Below are 20,347 nucleotides of genomic sequence, written 5' to 3'. Positions count from 1 at the left end.
CAAAAAAAAAAAAAAAAAGTGTATGAGCACATGCTTCTGAATGTATATGAGAGGGTGAAAGAGGGCTCAGAGGTACTGAAGAGATGCTGAGTGATGTGATAGGAAGAGCACCCCTTCCTTAGGACACAAAAGGACAACTACAGAACATAAGCTCTTGGCAAGACACAGACGTCTCTGGAATGGCAATTATAATCTGCTCTCAAATCACAGAGGAGATATTGGATCAAATGAAATAATAGTCATAAATATTTCATAAAAGAAGTCTCTAGCAAAAGGTGCTAGATAAGCTGTATATAAGCCGAACATCACACGGGTGAAGGTTGGAGGACTGGTGAGTGAGATGGGGAGGAAGGTCGGGCTGAAGAACATGGTGAGTGGTCCCTCCTCCTGGCATCAGCACCCCCAAGAGCTGCAAGGGAGGAGGGGGCAGGAGATGGTTCTCTCCTGTCCAGAGGCCCAGCCCCTCCTCTATTCCATCCTCCCAAGTTCCCCTACCCTTGTCCTTCTTCCTTGCCACTGACATCCTCAGTAAGACTGCCTATAGGTTGGCAGGCTACCAGGTGGGCTTCATCTCCTCCATCAACATTCTGCACATTAAGGTCTTTTAAGAGGGATAGTTTACTCATTAGAGCTCACAATCAAAGCTTTTGGTGTCCTAGTTTTTTAAATCCCATTAGATGCAATATCATCATCATCATCATCATCTGTTACAGCATTTTGCTAAGTGCTTTACATGTATTATTTCATTTACTCTTTGTAAAAGACCTACGAGGGAATTTCTATTATTATCCTCATTTTACAGGTGAGGAAATTGAGGTTTTAAGATTGAGTAATTTAACTGAAGTCACGTGGTAAGTAACTAGAAGACCCTGACACCAAAGCCAGGGCCCTTAACTATACCAGCAGATGGTCTTCTGTCACCAGTTTCTAGGTGAATTTGGCAGGATAACCATAGGCCTCAGTCTCATTCTGTGAGATACAAGGGAGCTAGAAACGATGCTACTGAATCTTCCCTCCAGTTCAACTCAAAAAAATAACGTGATTTGGGGATCATGTCACTCTCAGAATGCCACGGAGGAAGATCTTCAAAACTCTCTACCTCGTTTTTGGAGTCTGGCAGAGAAAGTTGGCAGTTGTCATAAGAATCTAGTGGACAGAGAGGATAAGGAAAAGGAAGAAATCTAGAAATTCTTGTGTGTGTGTGTGTGTGTGTGTTTCTTTTTCTTTAACTTTTCTTTCTGGCAGCCAAATAACACATCTTGTCTTGGAGAGGCTTTCATGGTGTATAATTTAAAGTCTATAAATAGATGACTGTTATTAACAAACACACACACACACACACACACATTTTTCTCTCTATTCAGACATCAGCAGAAATATTGCAGATAGAGGAGATAAACTAAAACAGGAGGCACCTTTCCCTCTCCCCCACCAGCTGCATGGCTGCCTCGGTCTCTTCCTCCGCCTTTTGTTCTCGACTCAGTCTGTTCTTGTAGGTTTTATTTCCACCTCTCTCCCCCCTCTGCTGCTCCACTCTGTGTTCTTGCTGTCATCTTTCTGCAACATTCAACTCTCCCTCTAATGCCTTGGTCTTTCTCTCATCAGTAATCAGTTCCCTTATCCCTTTCCAAAGGCAGTTTCATATGTTATTAGTCTTCCCTAGAATTCCACAGGCATGAAGGCAACCACATCCGGTAGAAAGAGCTAGAAGAGTTACAGAGGTTCACATCAAAAAGAAGCTATATCAAGAAAGACAGGACTGATAATAAAACATGTGTCAGATACTATTTTTTACAGAAAAATATTAAAAAGAGGTCTGCTGGCATAATATAAGTATGATGGATTCACTGATGATTGACAGGTTAAAATACCTTTATATAATGATATCATTTCTAAGGAGCTCCTCAATACATGAGTTTGATTGATCGTCAAACAAGTGAAGAGGAGGGTATTGAGGGGAGAATAGAACCTGAGGTGGATTGTCTTCGTCCCCATGATACCATGGCGAGTGAGTGGCAAGTCGAGGACCAACACCCCAGGGCATTCCAGCACAGGTCTTATCAGCATGTTCCTATCATCTCAATGACTTATAGTGGTCTGTTTTCTTGTCCTCCTTCTCCACTCCTCTGCAAGTTCTTTAATTGCATCCCCATTGCTGGAAAAACACCTGACATGGGGAAGAAGGTAAATAAACATTTTACTAAAGAATAAATAAATGAGAGGATGGGTGGATAGATGGCATGTGTTCATTTTTCCCCTAGAAGACAATGTAAGCCAAGCACTGAACAAGGAGAAGTTTGACTTGGGACACCTGGCATCACCTTGTACCATGCTCTTTGCTTATGAGTTTCCCAGGGCCACAGCAGATCAGGATCCACATTCTCCATCTACTGCCATGATCCCCGTCCTTTAATACATCCTCTCTTGTCCATTCAGACATTCTCAGCTCATTTACAGCCCGTCTCTATCATTAGCTGCCTTGTCTCATAATCAGGCACACATGGCTTCCTTCCTATCATTTACTTTAAGCTTGCTTGCTTTTCTTTTCAGTACTGGGGATTGAACCAAGGGGTGCTCTACCACTGGGCCACATATAACACACACACTCCCTGCCTTTTTAAAAAAAATTTGATACAGAGTTTTGCTAAGTTACCCAGGCTGGCCTCAAATTTGTGTTCCTCTCACCTCAGCCTCCTGAGTTGTTGGGATTATAGGCATGTGCCAGTGCATCCAGCTACTTTAAACTTCTTAAGTAGCCATCTTATTTAATTCCCTCATCACTATTGAGGGAAGAGAATGTTCATTTCATGTCTACTCTAGACCAGACAGCACCATAACCTCAGGAGTTTCACAGTTTGTCTATTTTATTGATGAGGAAACTGAGGCTCCAAGAGCTTAATTTATCATAACACATAATAGGAGTTAATATGTATTTCCCTAATGGAGGAAAGAAAGATGGCACAGATAGTAAGTGATTATACCAGAATTCAAGGCCAAGCCTTTCTGATTCCAAAGCTCAAGTTTTCTGCAACAGATTATCCTCTTCCAATTTTAATTCCAATTATAACGTCCCTTCCAATTTGCAAGCAACATGAAGGACTTATGAAATCATCAATGAATTAAAAAATTTAAATTCTAATAAACCCTGCCTGACAATAGACCTTCCAAACAGATCCTACAAAAGAGCTAAACAATAAACTCCTCCTCCTAGTCTTCAGTCATATGTAATCATTATGGTAATTCTTTGAAACTATTTTAATCGTTTCTTCCAGGAAGCATGAGGAATGGTATGCATAATATTTATCACTGGTACAGTTTTTTAAAAATATATATATACAAGGAGAACTATTACTAGTTCCATTTTTTTTTTCAGGCTAAAGCTATTTCCTGTGTGACCCATGCTTACTGAGGGAAGGGAAGGCTCTGGAGCTAAAGGACTACTTCCCTTATCTGGATGTGTCTACTCTGGTCCTTCTACTATCAGAATAATAAAATCCTAGTTTTGTCATTAAGTTTCTTTCATTTAATTTTTTAAAATATATTAGTTTTCATGTCTCCACAAGAAGACCCAGAAATTGAAATAAAGGCTGTCAACACACTTGGTGGCTCAGCTATCAGGAGCAACTCTATTAATCAACGCTTCTGCACATTGCCCATTGTGATCTAGAAGAATCCTGGAGTTCTGCAAAGCCCTAATGAGCCTATAGAGCAGGGAAAAAGAGATTCAATTATTTTCTCTCTTGTTCTGGTGTTAACTATGGCCTCCTCCTCATTTTCCTGCCAATCTTATTTGTCCTTCAAAGTCTCAGAATATCTCACCTCCTCCAGAAAGTCATCTGGCCACAATCCTGTCCTTAGATGCTGGCTTCTCCAAGTCCCAGTTCCCCTCATGGTCTAGCTTTCTTAATTGTTCCTCATGTTTTACACTCTCACCAACTGGATTCTAATCATCTTACGATATGGACCCAAGCACTAGAAACACAGTACGTGAATAGTAAATAAATTTTAATCTCTTCAAAACTGGAAATGCACAAAAGTTATAGACAGGGTTAATCTCTGTTAGTAGATTAATTGAAACTTCTATTTAATCCAAATTAACCAGAAAGAACTTCCCATTGCTCACACTTAAATGAAGACTTTTGGCTTTCTGCCAACTGGGCCAACATCTCTTTGAAAGCATGCATCAGTGACACATGGTCACACCTAATGAGGCCCCCTGATCTGACATGAGGAGCAAGCGTTGCTGCTCACGGCTACCACCCAGCAACTAAAGCCACAAGGGAGTGGGGTCTGAGGCTGACTCAGAGCTGCGACTATATTCAGGGTCCTGGGCATCGCTCTGAATCATGTCATTGCAAATTTAGGCCTCTGCTGAAATAGGCAGGCAATTCACCACCTCCTGATTCTCACAGCCTGCCCTGTGCCTGTCACCTGGGACACAGCCCATCTCCAACCTTGTTCCCCTGCCTGAAAAGGGATGTCTCTTGGATCACAAGCTCCCAGGTCAAGGAATTATGAACTCTGGAGGCACAAGAGAAAGTGGTGTATTTCGAGACAGGGGCTTTGACATCCTTTCTCCAGACCGGGATGCACTGCTTGGTCTGGATTCTTTGCTTCTTGCTAGGTTTTGTTGGACACTAGTGGCCGACAGTGTCACATAGTTACAAGCCAAGCTGCCCTCTTGGGTTTTTGAATTTTAATGTAGGAAATTATGTATTTGCTAAAAATAACATTTTAACAAAATGTCCTCTAAAACCAAACCGCAGTGGGGCTGTAACATGACAAAAGAAAAGACAGAGAAGTCAAGGTCCAGAATTCAAAGTCAGAACCTCCTGGATTCTGGTTTGCAAAGCTGCTGGAAACCTGCTACTACATGCCTTAGGAGAAGATGAGGAGATGGAAGCCAATTGCTGCAGAACTCACATCTAAAGTAACAAAAACTTCCCCCAGAACTGTCCTTGGTAGTGCCCAGCCCTCATGTGGGGGTGAATTAATACGTGTTCAATTAACCTCGGGGCCCAGCGCCAATTAACAAGTCTATAGATAATTCCTATTTCAGTCTCAAGCTAATGTGTTCTATTTCTGCTGTTGTTTATTTGTTCTCGCTGTCTGTACAGGTACAATTCAAAAGATAACAATCGCTGAGTTGGGAAAAGTGAGCAATTGTGACTCTATTTACTCTTTTTTTCATATCTAATTTTTAAAACACTTTTTGAAATGCTAAGAGGCTCTGAAATATTTAAGTAAACAGACTATTAGGTTGAGAAGCTAAGTGTCAAACAACAAGGAAACAATGTAGCAATTTGCTATTTGGTAGACAAAATAGGGAGCTACCTTGAAAGAGACGAAAAATAAATAAATTCTAATAAACCCTGCCTGACAATAGACCTTCCAAACAGATCCTACAAAAGGGCTAAACAATAAACTCCTCCTTTTGAGATGAGATTTTCCAACTGAAACAGCTTCATAAACATTAATCTCATTCCAGCCCATAATCAGTGAGGCAGGCAGAGGTGATCCTCCTCAAGTCACACATGAGCAGATTGAGGTTCCGAGAGGTTCAATAGCTTTCCCAAGGGTGCACAGCTAAGTAGTGATTGAATCTATGCTAAAAATCACATCTTTGCCCTTCAAATTTAAACTATTTTCAGGATACAGTGCTCGGCGGACCAAGCATTACATTCCTCTAACAGCTTTCACAGGTAAACCTTCTGGCATCTCACATGCGGCCTCTCCCTGCCCACTGGCTGCTTCAGTTGGATTACGTTTATAGGATTATGATTACTATCATTGCTCTATTGGTAACTATTGAACAGACCCTTATAAAATCCTTTCAGCTAAGGATTTCAAAACAGTTCTACAGAAGGGAAAAATCCAGGCCCTGTGGCACTAAAACACTATTCCAGTCCCCAGACCATGCCAGAAAGGAGCAGAATATCTCTTCCTATTGTTATCCCCTAATGAATCCCAGACTAGAGGTCAGCAACCCATAACAGAGATGTCCTAGCAATACTGTGTCAGACATGGTGTCCACCCTGGACAAAAATTCCCAATCAGGGCCCCTTTCTTCCTCAAACCAGGTGAGACAGTATTTATGAAAAAACTTTAAAACTGGTGAAATGCCAACTAAATGCAGAGCATTACAGTCACCTTTATGCTCTGTGGACCCAACAGAAATATGTGGCTTTTCTCCTATTGCTCCGCATCCTGCCTTCTAGAGTTTCCAGACCAGCAGCCATTCTGCCCATAGTAGGCACTTGGTAAATGCATGTTGATATTTGTATCAGTTTGAAAACTGATTTAGTCAGCTTTTTCATGCCTCATTAGGCGTGACCAGAACAACTGAAAGGAGGAACAGTTTATTGAGGGCTCACAGTTTCAGTGGTCTTAGTCCATAGAAGGTCAGTTCCCTTCCTTGGGGCTCAAAGTGAGGCAGAAGAGTGGGGTGGAAGGAACCAACTCACATCATGGTCTGGAAGCAGAAAGAGACAGGTCTCCACTTTCCAGATATAAATATATACCCCATAGCCATGCCCCCAATTTCTACCTCCTCCAGCCACACCCCACCTACCTCCAGTTAACCACATCAGGAATTAGTTCACTGATAGGATTAAGTCTCTCATAAGCCAATTATTTCTCCTCCAAACCTTGCGTTGTCTCACACGTGAACTTTTGGGGGACACCCCATCTAAACCATAACAAACACCTTAAGGATATCCTTCCCAGAAATACTTTCAGGGACTCAAAAAAAGTCCTTCTATGTTTTATTTAATTAACCCATAATTGCAGCACACCAGGGATGTTGGGAGTCTCCCTGAGAACTCCCCGGGCCTTTCAAACATGGCGGTAGGCAAATTGCCACTGGGCAGCTAGAACTCCCCGGGCCTTTCAGATAAGGAGCCCCTAATGCAACATGGCGACGGGCAAGTTGCCAGTGGGTGGATAACAAGTTGTTTTGAAAACCTTCTAATTGGCCCTCCCGTCTTCCGTACACGTGGACACTTCGTGCACCCCATGAATCTTATGCAGGGCGAACATGCGTGCACTGTAGGTGATGAACTGACCTTTACTGATTGGCCCCGGGAGCTTCCTGGTTTAAGATAACTGACTCTCACTTTCTATATAAGCTAGAACCAGCTTGCAGTAAAGTGCTTCATCTTTGTCACTGCTATCTGTGTGTGTGCATTTTAATCTCCGACGACGAACCTTGGCCTTTCAAGGGATGGATGGGGTTCTTACAGTAAATCTTACAAGATCAGCCCTACATATGCACTAAGAGCACATCAGACACTGAGAGCTGTTTGTGTTTCTAGAACCGACCTGCCATTTCTCTTACCCTCATTCTGTTCCCTTCTCTTTGTCCTTTTCTACTTGGCCTTTGTTTGGCAATTGTCCTCTAAAAGATGGTACTAGAGTCATCTCTTCCAGCAAGAGGTCCCCACCCTTAGATGCCTGCACCTGTTGAAATCATTGACTTCCTCCTTCATCATTCAGGCAACTCTTTAAAGGTCTTATCAGATTCTGTCTCACTAGCATGCTGCTGGCCCACTGACGGGCTCAGTCTGTGTTTATTAAGTGACTCTACAATCCTGATGGTTGTTGCAATGAAAAAATAGAAAGCTGGATGAAAGGGCCTGCTCAAGTTCTTTTCTCCACAAATCCGCCACAGACTCTGGGTCTCCTTGGCTCCCAAATAGACTCGAGTGAGGAGATTTCACACTTTTTGTTATAAGGATATTTAGCCAGTCTGTTCAGCAACAACTGGGGGTCAACTTCTTCATGGCTATCAACAAATAGAAACTGTTATCACGGGATGAGATGTATGGGCTTATGTACAAAAAAGTACCTAAGACACACATTTGCAGTTTGACAAATGCATAAAATAAACACCCACATGTTTCCCAGCTGGGACAAGCAAAGGATCTGCATTGCAGAAGTCCCCTTGGGCCCCTTCCTTATGACTACTTTGTCATTCATCCTAGAAGCCAGAGCAGCACTGACCTTTATGATCAGCATTCCTTTGCTTTTTCTTTATGTTTTTTACCACTTCTGTAAGCAACTTTGAAGTTTCATTTCCCCTTTTTGAAGTTTATAAAAATGGAATCACTCTGTCTATATGCTTTTGAGTCTCATTTCTTTCATTAGACATTGCATTTGTAACCTGTGAGTAGTTGGAGTTGGGGCACCATTATTGTTATGTAGTATTCCACTGTATGAATATACTACAAAGTAATTCATGTATTCTTCTGTTGATGGGCATCTAGGTTGTAGCTAAGTTAAGGTCATTATCAACAATGCTGCTGTGCACAGTTTTACACTTATTGCTGGGTGCACCTATGCACAAGAGTGGCTAGGGGAATGTTGCTGTATTTCTGGTTATGGGTGACCTACTAATAATGGCAGAGTGATTTCAAAATGGTTGCACTAACTTACATGCTCACCAGCATTGGGGAAATGTTCCAAGTCTTCCACTACCTCCTCATTGTCAGACTTTCCTAAATTTTGCTCACAGAGTGAGGATACAAAGAATCCTCTTATGGTGGGTGTTTTATTTACTGATCAATAATCTTGAATTTAACCAGGCATGGTGGTGCATGCCTATAATCCTACCAACACAGGAGTCTGAGGTAGGAGGATTGCAAGTTCAAAACCATCCTCAGCAACTTAGTGAGACCCTGAGCAACTTAGCAAGACCCTGTCTCAGAATAAAAAATAAAAGGGGGCTGGGAATGTGACTCAGTAGTTAAGCACCTTTGGGTTCAATCTCAGTACCAAATCATCATCATCATCATCATCATCATCCTCTTGTATTTAGCAACATTTGTATTTCCTTTTTGTGACACACGTGTTTAAACCTATCACCCCATCACCCCTTTTTTTCCGATTTGGTCATCTATTTTGTTGTTGTTGTTTATTTGTTTGTTTGTTTGTTAGCTATTTGGAGAAATTCTTTAAATAAACAACTAGTCTGTTGTTTGTAATATCTAATTAATATTTTCTCACTTTGTGGTTTATATTTTTACCTTTTTTATGATGGTGTATTTTTCTTTGGGATTTTTCTGTCCACCTGTCATTCTTAATTCATTGAAATGGACTTTTTTAGTCTGAAGTAAAGTTCCAGCTTCATTTTTTACCATGTGTATACCTCATTGTCCCAGGAATATGTTGAAAACTCTTGCTTTGCCCAATGATCTTGACATGTGACAGAGCCAGTGTCTTGGTTTTGTGGATTTGTTTTTTGGGTTTTTGTTTGTTTGTTTGTTTTTTGTTTTTTATAGTGCTAGGATCAAACCCAAGGCCTCATACATTCTAGACAAGTGCTGTGCCACTGAGTTATACACCCCCTACCTGCCTGGGATAATCTTAATCCTTTATATATTGATAAACATTTTTAAATCAGCCAACTGATTCAAAGAAAAAAATACAAATTAATGAAGTTTTGTTTGGGTGTGCATGGAAATTATAACTCAAGTAACATCTTTTAAAAAATCAACTGTTTTGATTCATAAACTTGGTATAAATATTATCTATTTGGAAATCTTTTTTAATGTCTCTCAGTAACATTTTTAATTTTCATGGCAGAAATATTAGGAAAAGATATTTTGTTAGATTTTTTTCCCCCAAGGATACCATCTTGTTTTATACTATTGTAAATTGTAGTTCTTTCATTTCATTTTTCAGTTTGTTGCCTGATTATATGAATTAAATTTATTGCTTAAGTATTGAATATGAATACAACTATGTCTAACTCTTGTATTAATTATAATAATTTCTGTATGGATTCCTTTAGATTTTCTACACATAATTACATCATCTGTGAATAGTGACAGTTATTTTCCCCTACTTTTCCATTTTTATACCCTTTATTTCTTTTTATTATTTTGCTGAGCTTCTGAGGAACTTCAGGACAAGGTTAAATAGAAGTAGCAATGGTGGGGATTCTCATCTGGTTCCAAATTTCAGAAGAAGAGTTTTCTAAGTTTCGGCATCACATGTGATATTTGCAGTAAGATTATGGTAGATACCTTTGGTCATATTAAGAACACTGCGTTATAGTCCTGTTTTGGTCAAGAGTTTGATCATGAATGAATGTTGACTCTTACCAGAAATTTTCTCATTTTTTTCTGTTAATATGGTGAATTACATATGAACTGCTTTTCCGTTATTATACTAATCCTGCATTTCTAAGAAAAACCCAAATTAGTCCTGAGGTTTGATGTTTATTCTCTCTCTGCTGAGTTCAGTTTGCTAACTGCAGTTTTGTATCTTATATGTAGAATCTTGAGTGAGATCGGGCTTTAATTTTCCTTTCTTCTTTTGCCTTTGTTAAGTGACTGAATCGAGATTTCAGGTGGCCTCATATAGCATAATGGATGATGTTCCCTTTCATTCTATTATCTGAAGGGAAGTATATAAGTTGGAACTATTTCACTCTTTAACTTTTTTTTTTCTTTTTCACCCTTTAATGCTTATAGAATTTACAGGTAAAACCATCTGGCCCATAATTTCAACATGAAATGGTTTGGGTAAGTTGCATTTTTCCAGAAATGTATAGATTTTATATTTATTTTCATATTTATTATTTTTTTCATGCAGTATCTGTAGTAATATGTATTTCATGCAGTATCTGTAGCAATATCCACTTGTTCATTTCTGATGCTGATTATTTGTACATTTGTCCTCTATTTGCCCAGTTATTTGTCAATCATTCTTATATTTTTAAAGAAACACTTCTGGTTTTGTTTGATCTCATTATTTCTATTTGCATAGTTTTCTATTGTATTCCACCAGTTTGTCTCTGATCTTGTTTCTTTTCTTCTACATTCTTTGTTTTTCCTGATTCCTGAAGTTGACACATCCAGCCTTTCTTTTCCTCCAGTCCATGTTTTTTTGAGGCAATATATCCTAACCGCATCCCATGATGTTGGAGTAAATAAAAGCGCAAGGGATCCTGATTTGTAACACACTGATTTCCTATTTCTGTGTTGTAAATATTCCACCATGACCAATTTTAAGCTACAGGTAATTTCACAACCAGTTGGAAAATTTTCTGAATAGTTAAGCCAGACTTTGCAAGCTGTTATGAGCTACCACTAGTTCCATATCTCAAATTTTGAGTACTATTTTCACCATTGTTTAGTTCAAAATTTATAAAATTAACACTATGTATTTTTTTGGCTGCACTTCTATAATTTCTAAGAAGAGTGTGTCCAAATTTCCAATTACATGGGAATCTCCTAATTATTGTTTTTTAATTGTTTAATTACATTTTTATTGAAGATCAATCTTGACATTATTTCAACCCAGTAAAATTTGTGAGATTGATTTGAAGTCTAGAATTGATTCATTATTTTAAATCTGATATGCTTGAAAGGAATGTTTTCTGAAATTGTTTGGTGCCATGTTCTATATCCATCCATAAAGTCAAATTTTTAATCTGGTTTAAATCTTCTATGCCATTGTGATTCTTTTTCTGTAAGATGTGTCTATGACAAGAGAAGTATATTAAAATCCCCCATTCTGATTGATTTTTTTCTCTTATAATTCTGTCAGTTTTTATTTTATATATTCAGAAGCACTCGTTTTCAATGTTCTTACATATCAAATTTTAATTTTTTACTAATTAAGCCATTTGTCATAGTGAATTTATACTATCTCTAGGAGTGCTTTTAAGTCTTTTTTGTTTCATATTAATGTATCCTGCTATGGGTAGCCTGCAATATTGCTTCCATCCTTTTATCTTTTACCATCTTGTATCCTTATAATTAGACATATTTCTTGAAAACAATATATATAGGAATGTGTATGTATGTGTGTATGTGTGTGCAACACTATACACACAAGAATACATATGAGTAAATGTATATGATAAACACTGTTACATAATAATTTTATACACTCTATGTGTATATATATTTAATATTGCTTGAAAATCTTTGTTTTTCTCTGGAGACTTTAATTATTTAAATTCTTTTCTTCTGATTTCTAATATTTGGGGGTTAAAAAATTTACCATCTTATTTGTGTTTATATTTTCCCTGCCACTTAAATGTTTTTCTTTCTTGTATTGCCTTTTTGAGAATTTATCTCTTCTTATTATTTGTATTTTCCATCTGTTAAGTCTTTTACTATTTAAAAGTTGCAATTTAAACATACATACTTAATTTCTGAAAATTTAAATCTATTCGATATCTTTATGTTCATTATAGGTACATTATAGACTCTAGAACATGAAACTCAGCTTTCCCTTTCCGACATTTATGTTGTTATTGGATATTTGTATTCTTTTTTTTTCTTCTTTTTAATCTGATAAGACAGTATGCTCATTATCTCAGTAGTCAAGTACACTTAGATTGGTGTACATATTTATATTCTTGTCCTTCCTTTCTTCTTGCCTGAAAGTACATGTGAAGTCCGGAGACCCAGGAGAGAGCTGGTGAGACAAGCTTTACCAAGAGCATCAGTGGCTTAGCCTGATGGAGCCAGATTCCAGGGGACACCTAGGAGCTGACAGTGTAGGCAGAGCAAGGGTCAACAGTGAGAAGGTGAGAAAATAGAAGTGAAGGAACTCTAGCCGAGGCAAAGAGCCAGATCTTATGTAAGCAATCAGAAATCAGAGATTGGGGCAAGAAAGAGATAGACAAAATTCAGCAAATTGTCTGAATCCCAGGTATAAAGACTCACAAACCAGAAGACCTGCAAATTGAGGTCTCTAGCTCCATCAGGAAGCATCTCGTGTGCCTTTTGCTGAGTGGGCACAAGCTCACAGATGTGGTCAGTCGTTGGAGGGAGCTAGAGGCTGAAGAACAACAGGGATCAGGAATAAGAGGAGGTCTCTTTCCAACTATTGACATTTGTGGTCACAGTATGGACCACACTACGGCTCAGTGCCCAACATTTAACAGGCACTTAATCAATAAGTATCTGATGACTTATTTACCAACTCTCATTGGACAAATGGGACTATGCCAGTATTTAGAATAATAAAAATATGAATTGGATATATTTCCTAGCTTCAAGGCAGTTAGATCTAGGGCTTGTGACTGACATATTTCTAAAACATAAGGCAGGATAATATAGATACTTAGCAGAAGTTAACATACAGGGTGGAGCCCTTAGTTTCACTTGAGAGTATCAGGATGGTTTCATGGGGGAGGTGGGAAGCTTGATTGCAAAGTCACCTAGGGATCATCTTTATGACAATGACAACCACAGGGGACATCACTAATACTCTGAGCTGTTACTTCTGGATCTATAAGCCCTGGAGCTAAGGACAAGGACTTGTTCGGTGGTAGACTGTGTTACTGGTGAAAGTCTCTGACAGATTCCTCCTTCTATCCTCCCCCTTTCCCCCACCAGCCAACTGTGAGTACCATAGGTCTCTGCCTTTTACAAATTTTCTGCCCAAGATATTTACAAGGAGCCACCTGGTGCTACTTGCTACATTCTGCTTTGTATTCCAGATGTGCTAATCCTTCAGCACTCTTTGGTTTCTGAGGATGAAATCCAGGTAAGCCTCATACCTGCATGCACTTTCTGCACAGTTCTCCCAACCCAAACCAGATATTAGCAAAAGTCATAAGCTAATAAGTATTGAATAGATTCTGGAATAAATGCAGGAATGCCTAAAGAAATGGGGGATTAACTCTTTTTTTGTTTTAGCGAAAACAAAAATAGACTTGTCAGGTGAGTTCTCAAATGAAGGTGGAGGAGAAAAGACAAGAGCATTTATGTGTTTGGGCCTCAATTGTTCAAATAAGGGAATATCAAAATTATGAGTGCTCAGGGAATAAGAGAAGGGCAATGCAAAGAGACTAAGAATCGGACCAGGGCAGATTCTTGAAGATCCCCAAAGCCCTTAACGACAGACATCACTGGGATTCAGCTCTAAGTTGAGGGCCACCCATGACCTGCACCAATTCCACTCCTATCTCAGACTTTGAGTCTTGCTGCAGCAAAGAAAGAGAGTAAAGGCATGCTGCATGGCTTCTATCTTCCATGGGTAAGAACCCTCCAGCTCTCCAGGTCTGCACTCTCTCCCAGCTTTCCCTAGTCCTGTGTGAGCACTGCAGAAGTTTCCAAATGGCAAACAAAGCATACAGGCTGCCTAAGATTCCCTCAGCTACATCTTCCTGCCTGTCCATAGCATCCCAGGACCCCAGACTGAGTGACTTCCAAGGCCACCTAAACATGGTGGTCAAGAGTATTAGTGGCAATTCTTGTTCTATCAAGGAGAAAACCTCCATCTGAGCCCCTCCCCAAGACTGCCATATTCTCCACAAAGCCCTCCCTGTGATAGTTCCTGTCTTGTCACTTGTCATTTTGAATCTGCTCAGCACTTATGTCACCCTGCCTTATAATTACATGTACAATTTACATGTTGGCATGCACATAGAGTCTTAGAGGTAAAGTCATGTCATATTTGTATCATCACAGGATCTAGCACAGTGCCACTCATCAAGGAAGAGTCCAACAACAAGCCAGTTGACAGACAGCTATGGTTGAATGCTTATAAAATGCCAGGTTACACTCAGAGAAGGTATTCTCTGAGAAGTAGCTTTGGGTTGAGAGTTGATTAGCGTATTAGTTCCTGGGCATGCTGTCATAAATTTCTACAGCATGTGGCTCAGAACAACAGAAATTTATCATCTCACAGTTCTGGAGGCCAGAAATCTGAAATCCAGATGCCCACAGAATTGTTTCCCTCCAGTGTCCATGACAGAGAATCTGTCCCATACATTTCTGCTACCTTTTGGTAGCATAGGGCATTCCTTGGCTCACGGAAGGTTCTCCCTCTGTCTTCACACTATCTCCTTCTGTATGAGGCTTTGTGTGTGTCTGTGTCCAACTTTGTCATATTACACTAGGGTACACCCAAATGACCTCATCTTAATGGGATCAGTAACAAAGACTCGATTTAAAAAAAAAAAAAAAGGTCACATTCATTGTGATTAGGACTTCAGCATCTTTGGGAACACACAAGTTGACCCATAACAACTAGCATTTGGATGTGTGCAGATTCAAGGACAGGCATTTTAGACTGTAGATAGGAAAGAAGCTAAGGCACAGAGATGGGAAGGGGAGTGGGTTTGTGTGCTTAAAAGGGCGATTAGCTTCATTCTGCTATGTGATTAGAATAACATAATGAATATAAATATCTGAAGAGTGTATCCATGTATATAAAATTTGTTTATATATAAATTCCCAGTATAGATACTGACTCACTTAATCTCTTGCTCTGGATTTCCCAGTTTTTGTGTTTCAAAAGGTTGCAGTTGGCCTGAAAATGCTGCGTTGGCACATTTAGCATCCCCTCTAGTTTTACAGAGGTATGTTATTGCCTGATGTGATGAGTGTCCTTCATGAAACACATGGTTGAGCCTTTGATCGGGAAGAGAGAGTTCAGCACAGCATGGCTCTCAGAAAGGGAACTGTCCTCCTCAGCCACCAACTCCTCAGAAGACATTATGTAAACCCTCTCATTGCCCATTCTGAAAGCACTGTGTCCTGTCCTGAATTGACAGCTCCCAGGAGACTGGCATCTGCAGACTGCTCAAGGCTAAGAGTAGAGTTTGTCATAGTGTCATCTTCACTCAGTCACCACCTTGTCCTTCAGCGTACAGGAGCTATGACTCAGGTGCCACTTCTAAGAAGTGCCACAGGGTCACGAGTAAAGAGATGCATCATGAATGTTTTTTAGTGTGGATGATGGTGATCTTAGCCATGGCCAAGGTGATGATGGAGGTACTGGTGATGATGGAGGTACTTGCTATGAAGGTGATAGTCATAGTGCTGGTGACAATGATGATGGGAAATGTAGCATCTTAAGCCATTACTTTAGTGCATGTCGCCTCAGCCTGAAGCTTGCTGAGAATTAGAACCAGATGTCCCTCCTGATGCCTAGCCCAGAACTTTTCCTACAGTGGATGATAATCATTCAGTATGATCATTTCCTAATGAGTTCACAGTTCCTTACTTAGGAATTGAATCCTCATCCGACAACTTATTCATTCTGTGATTCTACAGAATTTACAGCAACACATCTTGACAACTCTGCCTCCTCATGATGAGCCCTCAAGTAATGGGCTCTGTTAGTATTATTATCTTAATGTGAAATTCATTCAAAACAACCAAAAGTCTAGCAAATTAGTTGTGGAGACCCTGAACCTCTTTCCCCACTTTCCAGCAGCCCAGTGGTGGGTGAATGAGGAGGTGCTGACATAGTTCTACAACCCAGACCCTCAACAGCCATCTGTTCCTGCCCCTACACAATGCTAACTGTGGGCTTGCAGTGAAGATAAGCATATAAACGACCAGCTTATTCAGTGACTCAGCAATAAAGGACTGAAATTGCTATTGATTCATTAAATCAGGCCTCTACTGCCTGTGAATAATATTTCTAAGCCCTTTGTGCTAGGGAAGGAAGGAGGATTTGACTCAGGCCCCTCTCCTCGCCTCAGCACTTCTCAGAAACACAGGATGAGAAGGTACAAAGAAGGTCAGCGCTTCATCTACAGAGATTTTTCTATTAGCTTCGACTGGATGACCCTTCCAATTCTTTTTCACCAATCCCTTTTCCTTTTCTACTGTTGCTCTGTCTCTTTCTATCCTCTTCCCATTCCTTCAGGGAGTTTTAAACTAACTCATCTTGTTTCTGCCTAATAAGAAAGGGAACCATATTTGGGAAAAGGCCAAGGTCGGTTTGAAATTACTGATCTATAAAGATAGTATGTATCTTTCAGGAAAGTGGTGAATAGTTAGAGAAAGAAGACTGACCCATCCTCTCTTTAGGTCTGAAATTACTCATCATGCCAAAGAATGGAGCTCAGGAGTAGAGCACTTGCCTGACATATGTGAGGCTCTGGGTTCAGTCCCCAGCACTGCAAAAAATAAATTACTTATCAAGATGGGAAATTCCTCCTCATTCCCTCTCCCATGTGCATATGCACAACACACACACACACATACACACACACACACACACATACACACATTTAAGTCCTTCAGGTTGAACAAACATTTATTAAGCAGCTCTGGAGGGTGATGACTGTGTAGAAGATGAGGCAGGCGCATGACCAAGAACTTGTTTCCCAGACAGGGTGACGGTGCTGTGATGGAGGTCCAAACAGTTTGCTGTGGGGACCTGAATGGGTCCAGCTGGATGGATTGGAAAAGTCAGCTGTGGCCCATTTCAATCAGAGCTTTGTTTTTCCCAGCTTTGTTAGTAGTTGATTGTCTCAATTTTGGTTAGAACGGAATCAGCTGTTAGCATTGTAGAACTCTCCAGACCAGCTATGCTTCTGTGCTTCTTAATAACAGCTCATATTTATTTATGCAGCTTTTCCACACAGCCTCCAACATACATAATTTTGTTTTACCCTCCCGCTACCCCTGTGAACTAACTCTGGCAGAAATCGGGGCAGGCTCACTGCTGCCACCCGGTAGGAACCCAATGTGTTTTTGTTGAATGAGGTTGGCTGGCTAGCTGGAGGAAGGAAATTACCTTTTTAGTTTAAATGGCTTTCCTAAAATGTCACGGGTCTTTAATGACAGACTCAGAACAGAATCCAGCCTTTCAGTGATTTTTGTCCACTGTCCACTGTCTTACTCTGCTTTTATGTACCAAGCAGTCAGGAACCAGCCCTTCACCAGGTGGGAGTAGCACTCTTCCTTGGAATTTCTGACCTTACCGAAGTGGACATATTTTTCATAGGGCCTTCTGGTTATTTTCATGCTCTGTATTGATATGCAAAATGCAGTAAAACAGCAAAAGAAATATTTTCTTGATTATAAGAGTCATCAACACCATTATCACAACTCATTTGGAAGCCTATGATCTGTGTAGAACATTTACATTGATTAAAGTCACCTTTTCACACTTGCCTGCTTTTGCCGGATGGATGGAACGTCTCAGTATGAACGAACCTAAAACTTCAAGCAAAAGTGATTTATGGATTTTTCTATTAACCACATGTATACCTAAGTTTCTATTCAAAAGATGATATAGTCAGAGCCTTAAAGACATGGTGGGGAGAAAAATCCAACACCTACAGTATTAATCCCAGGTTCATCTTTGTATATCACCTTCCCAGGTTTGTCATAGTGCATAGTAATAATTACAGTTACAGTTTCAGACTAGTTTTTTTTTTCTTTCATCCATTACCAGTCTATCATAAATATTTTCCATTTTACTCTGTAGATGCTCTAATTACCATTTTAATAACTACATAATATTCTGTCACAGTGATGCACCATCATTAGCTGAATTTTGCACCTCATTCTTGGGCATGATTTCCTGTTATTTGTTACTACCGATAACATTGCAGTGAATATATTTTAATTACAGACCACCGTGTTTCACTTTGATGCCCATGACTCAGACAGATGCCCAGAATGGGGGTTTGATGTGTAAAATTCATCCATGTTCATTGGATAGCTACTGCATGCTTAACATCATGTTATAGATGCTAGAATATTCTAAGGTCATTCTTTCCCTCAGGAAATTTACAGTTTTGCTGAGAAGGAGCTAGATGTACACAAGACCCTTAAAGCCATAGAAGAGAATACAGCATGACATTTTCATATTGGATAGACACCAAGGGCTCTAAGATTTATAAAAAAAAAAATCTGCAAATCAAAAGGAATAGTGGGAAGGTAGAGGACAAAGCACAGGGTCTGGCTTGCTGGTGTTCACACCTCCCTGAGGGCTGGGGCCTGCCTTCGCTCTGTCTCAGCCCAAAGCTCTACTTCATGTACATACCGACTGATTGCCAAGTCCAAAGAAATTAGTGACAAGGAGCAGGTGATCCCCAAATCATCAGAAGGAGGCATGCAGTGAGGGAGTCAGGAGATAAAGAAACTCTGAGAATGGGGTCTCAGCAGGGAGGAGGTGACCAGGTGTGTCTGATGGAGGAGCCGCCACCAAACACAGAAAATATCTTTGGGGCAGGACTTAGGCAAGAGGCTCCAGGAGACTGGAGGTTTGTGTTTGCTTCACTCTTCTGGAAAGTAGAAAAACTGTCAGGAAACACATTAATCCTGCTAAACAATGTGATGCTATTTCATTCAGATATTGATTTAATAAACATGTATTAGATATCAGCAGGGCCATTGTGTTCTGGGAGCTGTGCTAGGCTTTGGGGCTGAATTTCTGAATAAATTGTGGATCTTATAATCTATTAAAAGAGACAGATTTACCAAAAATATCTGTCAGACAGCAGAATAAAATGAGTGCTCAGTTGTAGAAAGGAGTGGTGCATTTTGAGTCAGACGATCAAGGGAGGCGGTCAGTTAAGAGAGGAATAGAGGCTTTGCACAGAAATGTGGTTAATCAGAGACTGGAAAAAGGCAGGGTCAGAGAAGATCCATGGATGCTGAGTTCTCCTTCCAGGGACAGCTGCCGAAGGAGCTGATAAAGCTCCCCCACTCTTTGGAAGCTCTGGATTTAGCTTGAACCACCCCCCCCAGTTTCTTGTTGCTCATAAATTTGCTCCAAGACTGATTGCCACTGGGGCCCTGGCATATGCTGGAGCACCTGTCGCCTCTGGCTGCGGCCACCCAGCCAGCTGACCTTTGCCCTTGCACATGAGGCGGGAGCCTCTGTCCAAGCTTTGCTCTGTTCCCATCTCTTGGATGCAAACCAGCCTTGCCTTTGCCATCCCCATATTGAATCAGAGACCCCACAGACAATGAGCCCTATGTGCCTCCAGGAGAGGACAGAATCAACTGTATGTAATCTAGGTTACCAAGGAAATAAGCTACCAAGGCAGAACTGCCTCAGGAATGCTGTCAGGAGGCTTCTACAGGAACCTAACTGGCATTTTGCCTTGACTTCTCCAATCCATGTACCACTGGGTGTCGTGCCCAGCACTAATAACACAAGTAGTAAAAAGGCTGGTCTCTTTGACAATTAAGAGCAAAGAATTTTTTTTTCCAGTTCTTCTAAAAGAAATCTGTCTTGAGAGGCCTCACTTACATGGTGTATCTGTGGATGATTTGTTCATTTCAACTAAATTTAATTGAGTGAATTTCATGATTGCTTTCTCTATTTCTACAAGAAATGCCGTTAGGATTTTGATTGGCATTGCATTAAACCTATAGAGAACTTTTGGTAATATCGCCATTTTGATGATGTTAGTTCTGCCTATCCATGAACAGGGTATATTTTTCCATCTTCTAAGATTTTCTTCTATTTCTCTCTTTAGGGTTCTGTAGTTTTCATTGTATAAGTCTTTCACCTCTTTTGTTAGGTTGATTCCCAAGTATTTTACATCGATGTTCATAGCAGCACAATTCACAATAGCAAGACTGTGGAACCAACCTAGATGCCCTTCAATAGACAAATGGAT

The sequence above is a fragment of the Marmota marmota genome, unplaced genomic scaffold (genome assembly GCF_001458135.2).
Source record: "Marmota marmota marmota unplaced genomic scaffold, marMar, whole genome shotgun sequence".
NCBI lineage: Eukaryota > Metazoa > Chordata > Mammalia > Rodentia > Sciuridae > Marmota > Marmota marmota.
The sequence above is the reverse complement of the archived record's forward strand: the minus strand, read 5'-3'. Positions refer to the sequence as shown.